Source organism: Pristiophorus japonicus, chromosome 1 (genome assembly GCF_044704955.1).
Source record: "Pristiophorus japonicus isolate sPriJap1 chromosome 1, sPriJap1.hap1, whole genome shotgun sequence".
Classification (NCBI taxonomy): Eukaryota; Metazoa; Chordata; class Chondrichthyes; family Pristiophoridae; genus Pristiophorus; species Pristiophorus japonicus.
Genome location: NC_091977.1, coordinates 511,547,900 through 511,567,915, shown reverse-complemented (window position 1 = coordinate 511,567,915; position 20,016 = coordinate 511,547,900). Strand labels below are relative to the sequence as shown.

Sequence of the window (20,016 nt, the reverse complement as noted above, 5' to 3'; positions counted from 1 at the left end):
GAGAGAGACCAAAACTAGGGATCATAAATACAAGATAAATTCAATAGTGAATTCAGGAAAAATAGGAGCAGTTAGAATGTGGAACTTGATATCACAAGTGGTTGAGGCGAATAGCATTGATGCATTTAAAAAGAAACTAGATAAACAGACGAGAGAGAATGGAATAAAAGGTCATGCTGATAGGGTTAGAAGAAGGGTGGGAGGAGCATGAACACTTGCATGGAGCAGTTTGGCCAAATGGCCTGCTTCTGTGCTGCAAATTCTATAAAAGACATTCAGAAATAGAAGCATATGGAATTAAAGGGACGGTGGTATGTAATTGGCCAAGGGATAGGAGGCAGAGAGTAGTGGTGAATGGCTGTTTTTCTGACTGTAGAGAAGTATGCAGATCAGTATTAGGGACATTGCATTTCTTGTTATATATAAAAAATGATCTGGACTGGGAGTACAATTTTAAAGTTGCAGATGATACAAAACTTAGCAACGTAGTAAAGAGTGAGCACGAGAGTAGATTAGTCTGTTTATGTCCTCCCGAAATAGTGAAACATAGAAAATAGGTGCAGGAGTAGGCCATTCGGCCCTTCGAGCCTGCACCACCCAAATGGGCAGTCACAATTTAATGCAAGTGTGTGAAGTGACGCACTTTAGGAGGAACATGTAGAGGCAGTATAATCTACATAGTATTATTTTGAGGGGGGGATGCAAGGGCAGAAGCACATGGGAGTCCATATTCACACATTTTTGAAGATGGCAGTGTAAGTTAATAAGGCCATTAAGAGTGTGTACAGGCATTGAATACAAAAACAAGGCAGTCATCTTAAATCTTTACAAATCACTGGTTAGGCCTCAGCTGTATAGTGTACAATTCTGGCCACCACACTTTATGTCAAGATTTCGGAGAGGGTACAGAGGTGGTTTACCAGGATACCACCAGCGAACAGGAACTTCAGGTATGCGGAGAGATGGGAGGCGCTGGTATTGCTCTCCTTAAAAAAAAAGAAAATGTTACCAATAGATGTATTCAAAATAATGAAGGGTTTTGATGGAACAAATGGAGAGAAACGGTTTCCGCTGGCAAGTGGGCCAGTAACCAGTGGTCCAGTAACCAGTGGTCATACAATTCTGCAAAATTACACTCAATCTGCATCATTTCATCTGTAGCTTCACTCAAGATCCTCAAAGGTGAACTACCAAATACAAGTGATTTTTCTACAAATTCATTAGGATATCTGAATAATAACTCCCAGTGTTATACAATTTCAATAGCCAACATTTCTGTGGGAAAAGATCCGCATCCAATATTTCTGCCACCATCTCATTCTCCAGTACAAAAGCTTGTCTCTCATCTCTTCTAAGCTGCCCAACTCCTACCTTGACTATTTCATCAATGTGCCTTAAGACAGCCTTTTTATTGCCCTTCATGTTTGTTAATTTTCTCATGCTTGTTTAGAATTGCTATTTGTAACTTTTATATATTTTTCATTTCTCCCCTGTAAGCATTAAATGTTTCCTTATTTTCTTATAAAGTTCAAATTTCAACTAATCTCCCTATTCATCTATAGAATACCAGCCTTTGATTTACTCTCTTTTCTCCTTACTGGATATACTTGATTTGTACCCTTTTCATTTCTTGTTTAAATATTGTCTATTGCTGATCTACAGTTCTATTTGCCAAATTTCCTTCTTTTTTTCTAACCTTGCTATTTTCCCACCCAAAAGAAGTATCCATCTTTGAGATTCTTACACTTAACCTAACTTTGCTGCACCTACCTGCATAGACGCTCAGACTCATTACTCAAAAGGAGTCCAATTAGTACTCCCTCCCTTGTTGTAGTAGTAAGATTTAAAAACATACGTACAAATTCAACCTCTAATATTTGTCAAAATATTTTTACACTTGTTCCCTTAATAGCTCAGCAAGTTTAGCTCGTGTGGGGCGGATATCTCTGGCTTGTTACTGGGTGTATGACAAGTCATCAGCAGTAAAACTACCACAAATGGCTTAAAAGTGGTTGGCGAGCAGTCCATTCATGATAATTTTCCTCCATGAATGAAGATGCTGCAAGTCCTTCAAAAGAACTAAACTTGGCAGACTTAACAGCTCCACAGGTACAAATAGGATATGGCCTACATATTATCACTGTCAAAACACACAGACAGGTGAAAACAAATTCATAACCTCTTTGAACTGACTTAAGACAGAAGTTCAGAATTATCAAAAACATAGAAATTACAACATGCAAACACACTAGTTGGCCAAACCAGTCTATTGGGGTCACCCTCCTCTGAAGCAAATAGTCCTAATCCCATTTAGCCACCTGTTGACATTCCTTTTCTATCATGCACCTATTCAATCTAATCTTGAATGCGAGTTTCAATTTCAACCTTTAATCCTGGAAGTGAATTCCACACCCTCACATTGGTTTATCTTGCTCTTTGTTTGAAATCTCTTGCGTTTAGTCTTGTATCTATGGCTCCTCATTCTTGGCCCCCGAACAACTGTTTTCTATCTACACTGTCCTATCCTTTCATAAATTTTAATTACTTCTATCTTATCACCCTATTATCTGCATTGTTCCAAGAAAAAATTACGTTTTCAATAAAAAGGCATAGTTGAAGGTGAAAAAACCTAGGAGTCACCTACAAACAGCAAAAAGAGAGAAAATGGAAGAACTTGGTTAAAGAGGAAAAGTCCCCTGCAAACAGAAAATGTCATTAAAACACAAATGGCCCCAAATTTGGTGTGAGCGTTGGGCCGCCCGTTTCTCAGTGGTCCCCGGGCGGAACGTTAGTATTTGCCGCCCGCTGCCATTGGGGCCAGTCGGGCAAGAGTTTAATCCCGCTTCAGTCGGCGGCAGTGGGAGCAGCAGCAGTGGGCGGTAGGTGCAAGCCTCGCGACTCAGCAAACATCGGAGGCCATGCACCGCATGCGAGATTTTTGTGATTTTTTTGGGGGGGGGGGGGGTGGGGGGGTGGTTGTTTCTTGTGGTCAATGACATCACTTATCGCAATTGGGGGGGGATGAGGGCTCAGCTGCGCATGTGCATAAAACCTCGTTACTCACTTGCAGCTGCTAGTTGTAGTGTGGTCTAATTTAGAAAGAAGCAACATCATCAGACATCCATCTTGCAAAGCTGTCATGAGTGAAAGTAAAGTTGCCAAGAAGTCCAATGGAGTGAGGCACAGACCTCCCTGGTTTACTGAGGATGAGCTAGAGACACTGGTCTCAGGAGATGGAGCAACGTTATAAAGACCTCACCTGGGATGGTCATGGCAAGCCTGTGCCACCAGAATAGAGACACACGTGACGGGCGATTTGTGAGGCAGTGTCCTCAATGGGCAACACTGCAGTATGGAGACCAGTGCAGGAAAAGATAGAACGATGTGGTTGCCTTCACAAGAGTAAGTAAACATTTTATTGATGCACTCCTGTACTACTCAAAAAGGTTATGTGGCGTGTGTGTGTGTGTGTGTGTGTTGCATGTGCAAGAGGTAAAAGCTGCAACTTTTATTTCTGCAGAAGAAAACAGCCAATGCATCAAAGTAGAGTGGCACAGGAGGGGGTCCACCAGATGTCAGGTGACTAACAGAGCAGCATGCATTGGCGTTGGTGGGTGACCACCCCCACGCCATCACACATGGTGGTGCCGATCCCATGCTAGAGGATAGCAAGATTAAACAACTAACCGGTCTGTGAGATGCTCATTTCATGGAAGTTCATGTGATGTCAAATGCTTTTAAATGCAGTCAGTTGGCCATTCATTGTGTGGTGATGTGTCGATAGTAGCCCTTGAAGAATGTGAAATGAGAGTTCTCATGTCAGCATGACCAACCCCATCCCCCAGCTAAACACTTAAATGTTGTCCTGCACTTGCAGATGATCAATCTGACACCATCAATCGATGCACCCCATCCACCTCTGGCACGCAGAGTCTAACACCAACACCTTCCACCTCGACATCACCAGGAGCCCACCACCACACCGCCCCACCCCCCACCCAAAGGGGGAAGAGGAGGGAGAAGGGTCAGTGTTCGTACCACTTGAGATCGAGGAGGTGGAAGAGGAGGACTGCAGCCTCCGGACATTGGTTTCTGGGTCTGACTTCTTGGGCTTCAAATCAGACGAGGTGGGATCAAGTGTAGAGAGGCGCAGAAGCGGTGCCGGTAAAGCCACCATGCCCCATCCACCCAGGATGACTCCACAAGCAGATGACTATGCAGGGCAGCTAGCAGCAATACAGGAAATGGTGCAGCTGTCCAGGACGAGCGTTGACCTAGGCCGCGATCTGCTGCAGGCCATGGCTGGGATAGCTGCCAGCATCGCCACCTTTGCAGAGCAGCACACTGCCAGTATGTTGCGGCTCAACAGTGTGGTGAAGCGAAACACCAACTCTGTAGAAGCCATGCGTCAATCGATGCTTTCAGGTCATGTCATGGAACCCCCCCCACAAACGCCGACACACCCAGTGGAGCCGGAGATGCCAGCAGCTTTCATCTCTCTCCATGATGAACATGACAGTAGCACTCTGGCTGCCCTCCTGCACATCATGGAACTAAGGTGGAGGGGGGCAGGGGTACCAGTCGCCATGGTGATGGCAGAGCCATGAAGAGGACAATGGGCCTCACACCAGGGGGGGGGGGGGGGGGGCGGGAAAAGAGAGAGAGAGAAAGAGAAGAAAGAGTGGTAGTGGGTAGAGGGTTGGGTGTTGGTGCTGGTGATGTTAAATCTTGTTAATGTTGTTGGTCTTGTTCCACATGGTTCCTTTTGATTATTTCAAAAGCCATTGAAGTGACAATGTAAAAGATTTGGCTTCATGTGTTTGCATGTTCTGTCACTTTGGAATGCTGTACAAATCGAGACACTTTTTTTTTAAAAACCAACTCTTGTTCAGTGTTTCACTTTTATATATCCTGGAGTACATGCTGAGAAAGAGACAAATCTCCATCAAGTGTACTGGTCTCTGAGCAATATCTGGTCGTGCACTTATGAGACTCTATAATAGGTCCTGACGTCAGGCAATTTAGCAACGACAAGTAAGGGTCACCAATGCAGGAAGGCTGCCATTGAATCAGATAGTTGCAGAATTTGGAGGGAAGACATTAAGGCTGACATTTGAGTACTCATTCTCATTAGGTGCAACATCGCCAAGCCACATCCAACATGACATGCTGTTCAGTCACATCGCAGTCCATTATAGATAGTTTTCCGTCTTCTGTACTTGAGCTCATGTTCTCAGGATCACATCCTGCCACCGAAGGGAACCTCACAGGATTTAATTGTTGCCTTTTTTTTTTAAAAACATTACCGCATACCATCTGCACACTCACATTGTCTAACTGTTCGGTTTGCAATGGTTTCAAAACCCTTACAGAACATCTCCATGGTGCCGTTATTGTCTTTCGCCCCTCATTTCCGCTTCCTATCCCACACCTGCCCTTCAACAGAGCACTTTTCATTTCCATGTGCAACGTTTCTGAGCAGTGTAATTTCCATCTGTGAACTCATCCTGAGGTTGTTATACAGGTCCAGCATATGTACGTGAGCCAGGATGTGCAGCAATGGACCACTCTGCACGATTGTCCCTCCTGCCTGATTTGCAGCCAGCTCAGACCACCTTTTTCCCAGCGGTCATTCTGGCGGTCGGGAGCAGGATCTTAGAGGATCGGAGCCACCAAAATCGAGATTTTTTTTCAGACTCCAGCATTGGTGGGCAGCAGGAAGTTACGCCGGTGGTACTTCCCTGATTAAACTCCCGCCGGGCAGGACCTGGGCAGCACATCAGCGGTACCAGAGGATTTTCCTCAAAAATTGTATTTTTGGGCATATCCTCGGCAGATGTGGGTAGTACATGGGCCCTTTGGCCCTGACCCTGGTCACAGTCCTGGAGAGAGAAGACAAAATCCCCGCCATCACTGTGTTCTCTACAAGGCGCAACAATTGCAAGAGAAATGAAGGGAACAGCACTAACTCATGTACATAGCCTTCTTTGACCTTAAAGGCCTTTGACACTCAACTGCGAGGAAATGGAGCGTCCTCCTCCGTTTCGGCTGCCCCCAATAGTTAGTCGCCATCCTCCGCCTGCTCCACGATGACATGCAAGCAGTGATCCTGACCAACGGATCCACCACAGACCCAATTAACGTCCGAACCGAGGTCAAGCAGAGCCGAGTCATCGTGCCAACCCTATTCTCTATCTTCCTCGCTGCAATGCTCCACCTCCCAATACAAACAGACTCACTCAACATTTCCAACATCTTGCACTGTAAAGAAAATGAAGTGGAGAATTGTATCTTGTCCAGAGCACGAGAGGAAAGGACAATGCAAAACTATTTGGCAAAAAAAATTCCAAATGACTGAATTTTTTTTAAATCGTGTTGACTTGCCCTGTCAAACCGTTATAATGCACAGAGCTAAGCAGCCAACTAAACCCAGAAATGGAGAGAGAGAGAGAGAGAGAGAGAGAGATGTGTCTGTTTGTACTTAACTGGCAGTTCCCTTTAGAAAATTTGCAGGGGTCAGATATTCAAAATTGAGGAAATCCCAGCAACTCTTCCACAACATGAGGGGAGTCACTTGAAATTTCAGACGCCAGTTAGTTTGATATTCCTTCAAGGATGGACACTAGGTGCACAATTGTACATTTTGTCTTCCAAATCTTGATTGTGCTTGGAGAGTTGTATACCATTTGGCAGTTTCTGGCCATCACTGGCAATGATCAGAAATGATTTGAGGTGACAATGAAGATGATCACCCATGAAGGCTATTGCCTTGCACACTGATGCTGGGAAACTGCGTGACGGATCTCTGCTCGAGTAACAATGATTGACAAGCATTGCTCTCCAACTTTACTGAATCAGCATGCCACCTGTTCCCGTTAAGAGGACCAAGAAGAAACAGTCCCTTGTGCTTTTTTTTTTTAATACCTGCCAGTCATCCTTAAAATGCAAGAATAGGATGCTGCTGATGGAACACGATCAATGTGAAAGTGCACGTATAAACTACTTGAGCATGTTATCTGAATCTCAGATTTTCATCTATTCAACTGCACTCACTTTTTTGGAACCAAGCATTACGAGATAAATATGGATGAGGAAAGCTCATTAGTTTACCCAGTCACAAAAACTCTATAGCCCCCTCTCCCCCACCTCCCAAATATCATTCCCAATTGTTTCTTAAACTATTCCACGATCTGGGTGCCCATTCATATGCTGATCACAAGAACTACATGCCAATGCAAATTTAAACTTTCAAAAAAATGCATAACGAGACCACAGGCGTTAGAGGCCCCCAATGAAAGCTAAGTTTCATACTCCACACAAGTCTTTCACTGCTCGTCTCAAATGTCATCCCTCTAAAATTCACAGTCCACAGTTGCTACAAGTGCCACATATGTACATCCAAACTTCATACACTAGATTCCCTCAATTGGATTACTCGACCTGGCTGAAACCCGTTTGTGCACAATCCCCATCCTGTTTCACGGTCAAGCCTCAAATCCCACATTTTAGAAACATAGAAAATAAGCGCAGTAGGCAGCCATTCGAGCCTGCACCGCCATTCAATGAGTTCATTGCTGAACATGCAACTTCAGTACCCAATTCCTGCTTTCTCGCCATACCCCTTGATCCCCCTAGTAGTAAGCACCACATCTAACTCCTTTTTGAATATATTTAGTGAGTTGGCCTCAACAACTTTCTGTGGTCGAGAATTCCACAGGTTCATCACTCTCTGGGTGAAGAAGTTTCTCCTCATCTCAGTCCTAAATGGCTTACCTCTTATCCTTAAATTGTGACCCCTGGTTCTGGACTTCCCCAACATTGGGAACATTCTTCCTGCATCTAATCTGTCTAAACCTGTCAGAATTTTAAACGTTTCTATGAGATCCCCCCTCATTCTTCTGAACTCCAGTGAATACAAGCCCAGTTGATCCAGTCTTTCTTGATAGGTCAGTCCCGCCATCCCAGGAATCAGTCTGGTGAACCTTCGCTGCACTCCCTCAATAGCAAGAATGTCCTTCCTCAAGTTAGGAGACCAAAACTGTACACAATACTCCAGGTGTGGCCTCACCAAGGCCCTGTACAACTGTAGTAACACCTCCCTGCCCTTGTACTCAAATCCCCTCGCTATGAAGGCCAACATGCCATTTGCTTTCTTAACCGCCTGCTGTACCTGCATGCCAACCTTCAATTACTGATGTACCATGACACCCAGGTCTCATTGCACCTCCCCTTTTCCTAATCGGTCACCATTCAGATAATAGTCTGTCTCTGTTTTTAACCACCAAAGAAGATAACCTCACATTTATCCACATTATACTTCATCTGCCATGCATTTGCGCACTCACCTAACCAAGTCACTCTGCAGCCTCTGAGCATCCTCCTCGCAGCGCTCACTGCCACCCAATTTAGTGTCATCCGCAAATTTGGCAATACTACATTTAATCCTCTCGTCTAAATTATTAATGTAAAATATAAACAGCTGGGGCCCCAGCACAAAACCTTGCAGTACCCCACGAGTCACTGCCTGCCATTCTGAAAAGTACCCATTTACTCCTACTCTTTGCTTCCTGTCTGACAACCAGTTCTCAATCCACATCAGTACACTACCCCCAATCCCACATTAATCTCTTGTGTGGGACCTTGTCGAAAGCCTTCTGAAAGTCCAAATACACCACATCAACTGGTTCTCCCTTGTCCACTCTACTAGAAACATCCTCAAAAAATTCCAGAAGATTTGTCAAGCATGATTTCCCTTTCACAAATCCATGCTGACTTGGACCTATCATGTCACCTCTTTCCAAATGCGCTGCTATGACATCCTTAATAATTGATTCCATCATTTTACCCACTACCGATGTCAGGCTAACCAGTCTATAATTCTGTTTTCTCTCTCCCTCCTTTTTTTTTTTAAAAAGTGGGGTTACATTGGCTACCCTCCACTCCATAGGAACTGATCCAGAGTCTATGGAATGTTGGAAAATGACTGTCAATGCATCTGCTATTTCCAAGGCCACCTCCTTAAGTACTCTAGGATGCAGACCATCAGGCCCTGGGGATTTATCGGCCTTCAATCCCATCAATTTTCCCAACACAATTTCTCAACTAATAAGGATTTCCCTCAGTTCCTCCTTCTTACTATACCCTGACCCTTTTTATATCCAGAAGGTTGTTTGTGTCCTCCTTAGTGAATACCGAACCAAAGTACTTGTTCAATTGGTCTGCCAGTTCTTTGTTCCCTGTTATGACTTCCCCTGATTCTGACTGCAGGGGACCTACGTTTGTCTTTACTATCCTTTTTCTCTTTACATATCTATAGAAGCTTTTGCAGTCTGTCTTAATGTTCCCTGCAAGCTTCCCCGCTCACTCTATTTTCTCTGCCCTAAATCAAACCCTTTGTCCTCCTCTGCTGAGTTCTAAATTTCTCCTAGTCCCCAGGTTCGCTGCTATTTCTGGCCAATTTGTATGCCATTTCCTTGGCTTTAATACTATCCCTGATTTCCCTTGATAGCCACGGTTGAGCCACCTTCCCTTTTTTATTTTTACACCAGATAGGGATGTACAATTGTTGTAGTTCATCCATGTGGTCTCTAAGGGCCCAAGTTTCCAGAGGATAAAAAACGGGCTATTCTCGAGCACTTTGTAGCTCCTTGTCTGTTTGGCGCGGCGCCCAGGGGGGCGGAGCCTACACTCGCGCCAATTTTGTAAGTGGGAGGGGGCGGGTACTATTTAAATTAGTTTTTTTCCTGCCGGCAACGCTGCGCGTGCGCGTTTGCGCATGCTCAGTGTGAAAAAAACATTAGCACTCGGCCATTTTTGTAGTTCTTTGTTGCTGTTTAATTTTTGAACATTTTTTTAAATAAAATCACATTGCCATCAGCACATCAGCACTGAGGCTACCCTTCTCTGTCTCCTTCCCCTCCCTCCCCTCTGCGGCAACAAACGGCTCTCTCCTTCCCCTCCCTCCTCTCCCCTGCGCGACAACAAGCCGCTGTCTCCTTCCCCTCCCTCCCCTCTCTCCACGGCAACAAGCCGCTGTCTCCTTCCCCTCCTCGGCAACAAACCGCTGTCTTCTTCCCCTCCGCGGCAACAAACCGCTGTCTCCTTCCCCCCCCCTCCCCTCCACAACAACAAACCGCTTTCTCCTCCCACCCCCCCCCGCTCAGCGGCACGAACGACTTTCTCCTCTCCTCTCCTCTCCTCCTCCTCCTCCCTTCTGAGTAAATGCTGAGTAAATGCTGAGAGGCGGTTTCCCTCTGGCTGGAGAATCTAGAACTCAGGGTCATTGTCTCAGGATAAGCAGTCAGCCATGTAGGACTGAGATGAGGAGAAATTTCATGCGACTCTGGAATACTCTACCCGAGGGCTGTGGATGCTCAGTCATTGAACATATTGAAGACAGAGATCAATAGATTTTTTGGATACTAATGAAATCAAGGGATTATGGGGACAGGGCGAGAAAGTAGAGTCGAGGTAGAAGATTAGTCATGAATGGCAGAGCATGGTCAAAGGGCCGTATGGCCCAATCCTGCTGCTATTTCTTATGTTCTTATATCCAATAGGGAAACACAGGGCAAGGAGAAATTCATTTACTCAAGAGTAGTTAGAATATGGAACTCACTACCACAAAGAGGTAAATAGCTTAGATGCTTTCGAAATAAATTAGATGAGTACATGAGAGAAGAGAGAATATGCTGAAAGACTGAGATGAGGCAGCTGAACTGGCAGAAGACTCATGTGGACTATAAACACCAGTACAGGCTAGTTGGGACAAATGACCTGATACTATGCTTATCCACATCCTACCCTATCCTAGAATAAGGCCTACTGATTCATGATCCATGTCCTCCTCACCACCCCAAATTGTGCTCATCTATCGTTTCCTCTACAATCTTTCCAATTTTTGCAACCTCCTCCAGTCCTACGTGCGAGTCAGGTCCTACCTTTTCTCTAATGATTCGGCTCCTTTTGAATCTTCTGGCTTTGGCCTCTTGTATCTTCTCTCCTGCATTTCACCCATATTTAGTCAAAGAGCCCTGGACACCACACTCCAAAACACTACCTTAAAACCTACTTCTGACCTCAGCTCGTCACCTCCCTTAACTCTTATTGTTCAGTATTCATTTCCCCCCTTTGAAGTGCCTTGGGGTGTTTTATGTTAAAGGTTCTACGAACATACAACAGCGATTGGCAGGAATAGACCAGCTGGTCCAACAAGCTTGCCCCACAACCATGTTACCTGAACCATCATGACTAGACCCTTTCCCTATACATAATAATAGGAGGGAGCAGCAAAGGACTGGCAGGGCTGAATCTCAACTGCAGGAGCTCTGACCTGGAGAAGCGAGTGCTGCGGTTCATTGGGCCGCAGGTGGTGGGCGCCGTGGCCAGCGGAGATATCACACCGCTGGGGGCAACGGTACAGTTATCCCGTCCTTTTTTCATCCCACAAGGCTTTATCACTTTCCAGCTCCTAATAGTTTCTGCCTTCCTTGCTCCATTCCTGCCTTCACCTTAAATGAGAGTCTTGTGCCATTTATGCTTTCAGATAATCAGCAAGCAGATGAGCAGCCTGTACCCCCCACCCCCATAATACTGACAAGGGAGAAGAGGAGGACCCAAGCACTGCATCTCACCCACAGGCACCACCTCAGAGACTGGCATGACGCAGCCTTGATGTTAGGTTAGCAGAGGGGTCTGCAATGGATGATGCACTGGGGCCTAGTGGGCTACAGCAAAGGGAAAGGGTTACCCGAAAGGAGAGTTCACGCACGGGTTCTGCTGCACAGAACTCAAGATCAGGACCTCAATTGGGAGGCATTTACAAGAAGACCATGCACTCTGACATGATAGGTGCAATAGCAAGAGTGCACAAGAGCCTTTATGCTATGGTAAGGAGCATGGAGGAGTCTGCCTCCAGCATTGCACAGAGCTCTGCATACACCATGGAGCCCAGCATTTCCAGTCTGCAGACGATGGTGAACTCAAGAGTATCCAGACCTCATGTTGCAGCTTTCATTGTATCATAAGCGGAAGCAACGCACGTCATGGTGCTGTAATGCAGACAATGGTTGGTGGGTCAATTGAGTCTCAGATTGCTCTCATGCAGACTCAGCGGGATGCCACACACACTGACTGCTGCCATCACGGCTGGGTCCACCGGAGATCTCACTGTGGCACAGCATCAGGTTGGTGGGGATACGGAGGTGCTACCCTGGGGGAGTGGCAGTAGCTCAGTGGAGCAGGAACCTGCTGTCCTCTCAGGATGACAGCATTCCTGATCCCACCACTGCCACTCCACCATTGCACTGGTCGCTGCCTGGCGTCACCCAGCCACCCCTGGCCTGACTGAGATGGTACAGTCTACAGCTGGGCCTTCCAGGTGCTGCAGCCACAGGGGACACACTGCAGAGGAGCTGTAGAATAGTTAAACAGAGTATTAAGAGGGAATAAGGAAATGCACAAGGGTGATTGTCAAATATATTTGTTCTTTATAACATTAAAAGTATGACATAAATTTGAATTGGAATGTTTCATCTTTGGTCACATCTCTCATTTCAGTTTTGGGGCTGTGGTACGGAAGGATAAATTGATGCGCTGATGGGGACCAGGAAATGGGATGGGATTCAGTGGAACTGAAGTCTGATGAGAGTCGCGGACCACCCTGGCAGAAGCGCAATTGTTTGCCAGCCTCTTTAGTCACTAGTGTTGCTGCTCCTGCTCTTCCACCTCCCGAGGTGGTGGAGCTATGCCTGGTGGCAATGGCTGCGCCCTTATGATGGCCAAGTTGTTCAGCATGCAGCAGGTAACAACGAATAGGGATACCCGCTCAGCCGAGTACTGGAGGCCTCATCCCGAACGGTCAAGGCAGCGGATCCGTTGCTTGAGCACTCCAATGGTCTGCTCAAATGATGTTTCTGGTGGCGGCATGGCTCTCATTAGGAGGGCTGGGCAGGAGTGTTGGGGTTGTGGAGGGGCGCCATGAGCCAGGTGGAACTCGGATAGCCATGGTCTCAGAGTAGCCAGCCACGAGCTTGATGGTGGCTGGGTGAGAGCTGGCACACTGGTCTGGCGCAGGATGAATGCACGACAACTGCTGCCAGGATAGCAGGCACTGAGAGCGAGGATTCGGTGTGTGATCGCACACCAACTGCACAGTAAGTGGTACCTTTGTGGTTACGGAATACCTCAGGATTGTGATGCTGTGCCCGCAAAGCGATGTGGGTGCAGTCAATGGCGTCCTGCACCATGGGGAAGGCCGCTATCCTGACAAAGCCACATGCACGCTCGTGCTGCTTTTCTCTGGTCATGAGGAAGGAAATGTATTCCCTTCTCCTCCTGTACAGAGCATCTGTGACCTCACAGATGAAGCAATGGACAGCAAACTGGGAGATATTGGAGCTATCTCCTGTTGCACACTGGAAGGATCCGCTGGCGTAGAAATTGAGCGCGATGGTGACTTTGACTGCTAGAGAGCCGTCCTCACCCTGGTCTAAGCCTTGAGGTCTGGCTGCAGCAGCTGGCAGAGCTCTGTGACGACGTCCTGTTGAAGTGCAGCCTTCGAACACACTGTTCTTCAGGTGAAATTTATGTAGAACTGCTGCCGGAATACCCTGGGAGGGCAAGGTCTCCTGTTGACAACCCTGTTGGGCCTCCTCCCTCTGGCCACCTTGTGCTGTCTTTCTCCTTGCCTAAGTTGCCTCAGTGATGTCAGAGGAGGAGGTCGAGTGTAACACAGCCCCCATGAAACAATGCAAATGTTGTAGTTTCAAATCTGCCCTCAAATGAAAGACAAGAACATTTAAGAGCCAGAATACTCCAACTGACAATCATTCAAATCTGTCAAACAGCCTGTCTGCTTCTGTGTTAGTAAGCTGCAAACAGTAATGGCCAACCAAAATGTTCTCTAAAAATGACACCTTTAACTAGCAGTTCTGGAACCAACTCTTGACAAACTCGACAGCTGAAGCGGTCGTCGTCAGCACCAGGCTGCAAGACCGAATTTAGCTTCTGGGGCGGTAACAGGGCACTGCGCATGGTGATGATGTCATCATCGCCGGCTGCAGCCGAGCAGGGCGTGACCTATTTAGTGCCGCCGTAAACCCTCCCGCCCAATTTAGCAGAGGCCCTGTTTTCGCCACGTCCGGGACCAGGGGTGCTAACGCAAGGCACAAAGATCCTGAATTTTACCCCCATAGAGTACAGAAGCCTGAAAGTTATGTTAAACCTATATAAAACACTCGTGCGCTGCCAACTGGAGTATTATGTCCAATTCTGGGCACCACACTCGAGGAAGGACTTGAAGGCTTTGTAGAGGGTACAGAAAAGATTTTCTTTTTAATATATTTGTTCCGGGATGTGCACGTCACTAGCAAGGTCAGCATTTATTGACCATCCCTAATTGCCCTCGAGAAGGTGGTGGTGAGCTGCCTTCTTAAACCGCTGCAGTCCTTGATGAAGGTACTCCCACAGTGCTGTTCGGGAGTTCCAGGATTTTGGCCCAGCAACAATGAAGGAACGGTGATATATTTCCAAGACAGGATGGTATGTAACATGGGGGGTTACTAGAATGGTTCCAGGGATGAAGGAATAGAGTTACATGGATAGACAGACTGGAGAAGCTGGGGTTATTCTCCTTCGAGCTGCGAAGACTAAGGGAAGATTTGAGAGAGGTGTTTAAAATTAGGAAGGGTTTTGATAGATAAAATAAAGAGACACGGGTTGGCAAAAGAACCAGAGGAGACATGAGGATAAACATTTTACACGCAACGAGTGGTTAGGATTTGGAATGCACTGCCTGATTAGGTTGGTGGATGGTGGATACAGAATCAATAGTAGCCTTCAAATGGGAATTAGATAAATACTTGCAGGAAAAAAATTGCAGGGACATGGGGAAAGTGAGAATAACTGGATTACTCTTCAAAAGAACCAGTGCAGAATCAATGGGCTGAATAGCCTCCTCCTGTGCTGCACTATTCTCTTTGCTTGAATACTGTGCAGATAACTTTTGCAGTTAAACTGCACATTAGATTAAAATACTTAAATGCTCTTTTATACTTTAGAAAAACTTGCATTTACATTTCACGATCTCAGGATATTCCAAAGTATCTTGTAGCCAATGAACTACTTTTAAAATGTAATCATTGTTGTAAAGTGTTGTTTATTCATCCACCAGAGCATGAACTACATTGGCATATGTTGCTAATAGCTTATGCACCTCAACACCTCAAGTCCTAAAGCTGCACGTCAGTAGCGTTCTGCCGACCCTCCGAACAAAAAAAAGTAGATATTCATAGCAATAATATATTAAAAACAAACACGAGTCCCAAAAACAGTGGGCAAGACTTGCGTTCCAGGTCAAAAATTATGTTTTAATTGGCCTTTAGGAACTGAGCAACAACTAACGAGAAATCAAGATGAACAATACAGATGCTGAAAAGATTAAAGAGTCAAGATGAACCAGAAAGTCGTGATGCCAAGCTTGAATTTTAAATGCCTGAAGCTGACTTGCCCATTTTCCCTATTTCTGCTGGAGAGGTATCTATTCCCAGAAGATCTTATTCAAATTAATAAGTAATTTTGCAGGAAGCCTTAATGTGCTCTGCCAACAAAACGATGCACTATTTGGCCAACCCAGCAACAAGATCTTCGGATGCAAGACCATGGGATGTTCATTTTACTCCTTCAGTTTCATATAAATCTTTTAAAACTCCACGTGCTAGTTCTAGTACCTTTCCTCCTCTGCATCATGATTGACCACATGAATAAATGAACAATGTACTTCAGTCATCAGTCTCATTTCTATACAAAATACTTCTACGCTCTTGCTGAGAGATGGATGTTGGAAAATACATTGGAGAACTCTCAGCTCCTTTTTAAACCCTGCAACAGGCAAATGGGATGTGGGGGGGGGGGGGGGGGGGGGGGAGGGGGGTCTGGGTTTAATGTCACATCCACAAGACAGCAGCACAAAAATTCAGCATGTCTCAGCAGTGTGCTGAAATGTTAGTGTAGATTATGTGCTCAAGTCCTAGAGTGAGGCATGAACAGACAACCTGAGAGGCATGAAGGTTATCAAATGAGGCAAGTCAACATTAGAAATGCTACACACAAACTGAAGATTGGAAACCTGAAAAAAACCAAAATGCTGTGAATACATAGCATAACAAAAAGTTAATGTTTTGAGAGGGACCCTTTAATCAGAACCACCCAAAACATCAACCTGTTTCTTTCAGATGCTAACTGATCACCTGCATATATAGTTTTCTTCTGTTATGAATAAAATACATCACCCTAAAAATTATATTGATTTTTTTCTAAATATTAAAGCTGTGGGTTCTGTAAACATATTTTTGAATGTGTAAAACGTGCATGCTGTCTACATATATCTATAATTATCATAAAGATTCTACAACAGGTTGCAATATATAGGCAAAATTTTAAATTTTGTTACAATTCCAAATAATAGGTATTTGAGAAGTTTTTCTTCCCCTCACGACTGCATATTTTCCAGATCATCCAAAAGGGTCAGCTGCACATACATCCCTACTGAACTATGACAGATAGTGGGGCATTCACATTCAATGCTTAAGGATTTACTAAAAAAAATTACCTTAAGCTTGAATAAAATGTGCAATATGGAAATTGCCTATAACACAATTTAAATTTAATGCAAATAATTTATTAATACATCAACTACTCACTGGAAGACACTGTGGTTCCAAGTCAGACGGTAATTTGCAAACAGAAGCTCCAGGATATTGTTTTGTGGTAAAATCTGAACCAGCCGGCACAAAGAAACCCTTGTGCTCCTTTCTGGAAGGCAGTTCCTCGTTTCAGGAAACACCAAAATATTCATTGTGTTACATGTCCACAGAACCATCCAAAATTACTTTTTTTTTAAAAAAAAAAGAGGCTTCCAACCCTTATCCAGGCAGCAACCAAAAAATCGCACGAGTCACAACATGTTAATTAAGTGGAGTCCACATAGCTTTTAAAAATACTTTAGTCTCTAATATAACCTTCACTTGCTTTTAAATTAAAATATACAGTAAGGACTGGCTGCATTTTAACAAAAAATGTTTGATAATGATAATTAATTCAGTTAATTGCATTTCTTCAATTTACCTTAATTAGGAAGCTTACAGAATGCAGAGTCCAGGATGAAAATGCATCTATTCCGACAGTTGCAGAAGACCGCGAGAACACAGCATTATGATGAAGGTACCTACAGCTAAAACGATTAATTCTATCTGTTAAGGCACCCAAATAGACACTGCCCATTAGTCTTTAAAACAATACTGCACTACAAAAATATTTTTCCCCGAATGATGTTCACTTTTTAATTAAAAGACAGTACAAAATGACTCGATCATCTTTCACTTGCATAGTTGCTACCCATCTCACCTCCGGCAGAGTCCAAAATGCAGAAAACCTCACATCGACAGCCTGCAGTACGTAATGTCACGTTCACGTGAGATCAGCAGGCTTTTTAAAGGAAGGCTTGGAACCAGGAAAGCTGGTCACTGAAAGCAAGTGATCATGCACCGCTCATGCAACGATAAATGCGCTTTTATGTAATCGTGTCCTGACCTTTGTGGCCGAATGGTTTAACCAAATCCTAGTCGACGTCAATGTGGCACAGATGACAAAAAACGCGAGGTTCGCCAAGGGATATGGTCAACAAAAAGACATTTGAAAAAAACACACCCTAACGATTACAAAAGCGACGCATTTTATGAAGCTAGTGCAATTTCTAGTTTCTAAAATATACACTCACGGCCAACATGCCTCCTTGCCGTTTCCATTTTAGAAGACACACGTACACATCACCCAATAAATAGCTGTCAAATCCTATGGGATTCGGGTGAAAGGAGTTTCATTCCTACCCCAACTCTTAAATCAACGCACTTGCCTGGGTCGGAATGTGAATGGAAATCACGAAAGATTTTTAAAAAAACGTACAGAAGTATGCATAATCTGGAGGCTGCAATTAATCCCATACAACAAACTGGAATCAAAACCATACATAATCAAACAGACAGGAATTGTCCAAAATAATTAAAAATCGATTAAATAAAACAAATCGGCGCCTTTACTACAGCCCAGCTGTCAAATAATCGAGTGCATTACCCTGTATGGGATCAAATTTCAATTGTAAACTCGAACAGGACGCAGTTGCCAGATACACTATTAAACAGGCGCAAGAGATCATAGAAAAGCTTGCAATAAAAAAAACTAGAAGTTTACAAACAGACGCCTTTTCTAGATGCGTCATTTAGACAGTGGTCAGAATTGCACATGCAACAACAATTTAATATATTCCAGGCTTGCATATGTTTTTGGTTTTTGAAAATACAAACATGTATTCAAGTTTCCCGTGCTGTGCGGTGCTCTCACTACAGGTTGCCCGGGGGGGGGGGCTGGTGTGACGCCAGGTCTCTCACGATAACAGCATTGCTCTCCTCCTGGGTTTGTCACCCTCCTGCCTCACCGGTATCGCAGTTATGGAACATCAGCTTCTACCCCGGTGCATCCCCTTCCCCCGCATCTCCCGTACCCGCTCTGCACCCACACCCTCTCACCCTCCCTCCCTCCCCCCCGGTACTCTCTCACCCTCCCTTCTCCCCCCCACCCACCCCGGTACTCTCTCTCCCCTCTCTCCCCCCACCCCCGGTACTCTCTCTCCCCTCTCTCCCCCCCCACCTCCGGTACTCTCTCACCCTCCCTCCCTCCGGTACTCTCTCACCCTCCCTCCCTCCGGTACTCTCTCACCCTCCCTCCCTCCGGTACTCTCTCACCCTCCCTCCCACCGGTACTCTCTCACCCTCCCTCCCACCGGTACTCTCTCACCCTCCCTCCCACCGGTACTCTCTCACCCTCCCTCACTTCCCCCCCCCCTCCTTCCCCCCCCCCCCTTCCTTCCCCCCCCCCACCCAGTACTCTCTCACCCTCCCTCCCCCCCACCACCCGGTACACACCCTCCCTCGCCGCCACCCCGCCCCCCCGCCGCCGGTTATTTTTTCACCCCCCCCCCGGTACTCTCTCACCCTCCCTCCCTCCTCCCTCCGGTACTCTCTCACCCTCCCTCCCTCCTCCCCCCGGTACTCTCTCAGCCTCCCTCCCTCCTCCCCCCGGTACTCGCTCACCCTCCCTCCCTCCTCCCCCCCGGTACACTCTCACCCTCCCTCCCTCCTCCCCCCCGGTACTCTCTCACCCTCCCTCCCTCCTCCCCCCCAGTACTCTCTCACCCTCCCTCCCTCCTCCCCCTAGTACTCTCTCACCCTCCCTCGCCACCCCCCGGTACTCTCTCACCCTCCACCGCCTCCCCCCGGTACTCTCTCACCCTCCCCCGCCTCCCCCCCGGTACTCTCTCACCCTCCCCCCGGTACTCTCACCCTCCCTCGCCTCCCCCCGGTATTCTCTCACCCTCCCTCGCCTCCCCCCGGGAACTCTATCACCCACCCTCCCCCTCCCTCAGTACTCTCTCACACCCCCCCCCCCCCCCAGGTACTCACCACCACTCTGCACCCTCCCTCCCAGTACCCTGCACCCTCTCACCACCCCCCACCTCCTCCGGTACCCTGCACCCCCCCCCTCTTCCAGTACCCTGTCCCCAGTACCCTCACTGCCCCCCCTCCTCCCCTCCCTATCTGAATGGTGACAGATTAGGAAAAGGGGAGGTGCAACACGACCTGGGTGTCATGGTACATCAATCATTGAAAGTTGGCATGCAGGTACAGCAGGCGGTTAAGAAAGCAAATGGCATGTTGGCCTTCATAGCGAGGGGATTTGAGTACAGGGGCAGGGAGGTGTTACTACAGTTGTACAGGGCCTTGGTGAGGCCACACCTGGAGTAGTGTGTACAGTTTTGGTCTCCTAACTTGAGAAAGGACATTCTTGCTAATGAGGGAGTGCAGCGAAGGTTCACCAGACTGATTCCCGGGATGGCGGGACTGACATATCAAGAAAGACTGGATCAACTGGGCTTGTATTCACTGGAGTTCAGATGAATGAGAG

The 20,016-nt window shown here is 46.3% G+C and overlaps 1 protein-coding gene across 5 annotated transcripts in view; it reads right to left on the bottom strand.

Moving 5' to 3' along the window:
• Nucleotides 1–20,016, bottom strand: part of LOC139277317 (solute carrier family 45 member 4-like) — a 98,425-nt gene that overhangs the window by 77,583 nt on the left and 826 nt on the right. The window contains exon 1 of one of the 5 annotated variants that reach the window (XM_070895658.1): nt 18,130–18,269. The exons of 3 other annotated variants lie outside the window; for them this stretch is intronic. The gene's annotated coding sequence lies outside the window, so the exon portion shown is untranslated. Of the gene's footprint in view, nt 1–16,700; nt 16,858–18,129; nt 18,270–20,016 lie in introns of those variants that run through there. One more of the 5 variants, XM_070895649.1, reaches the window with a different exon arrangement.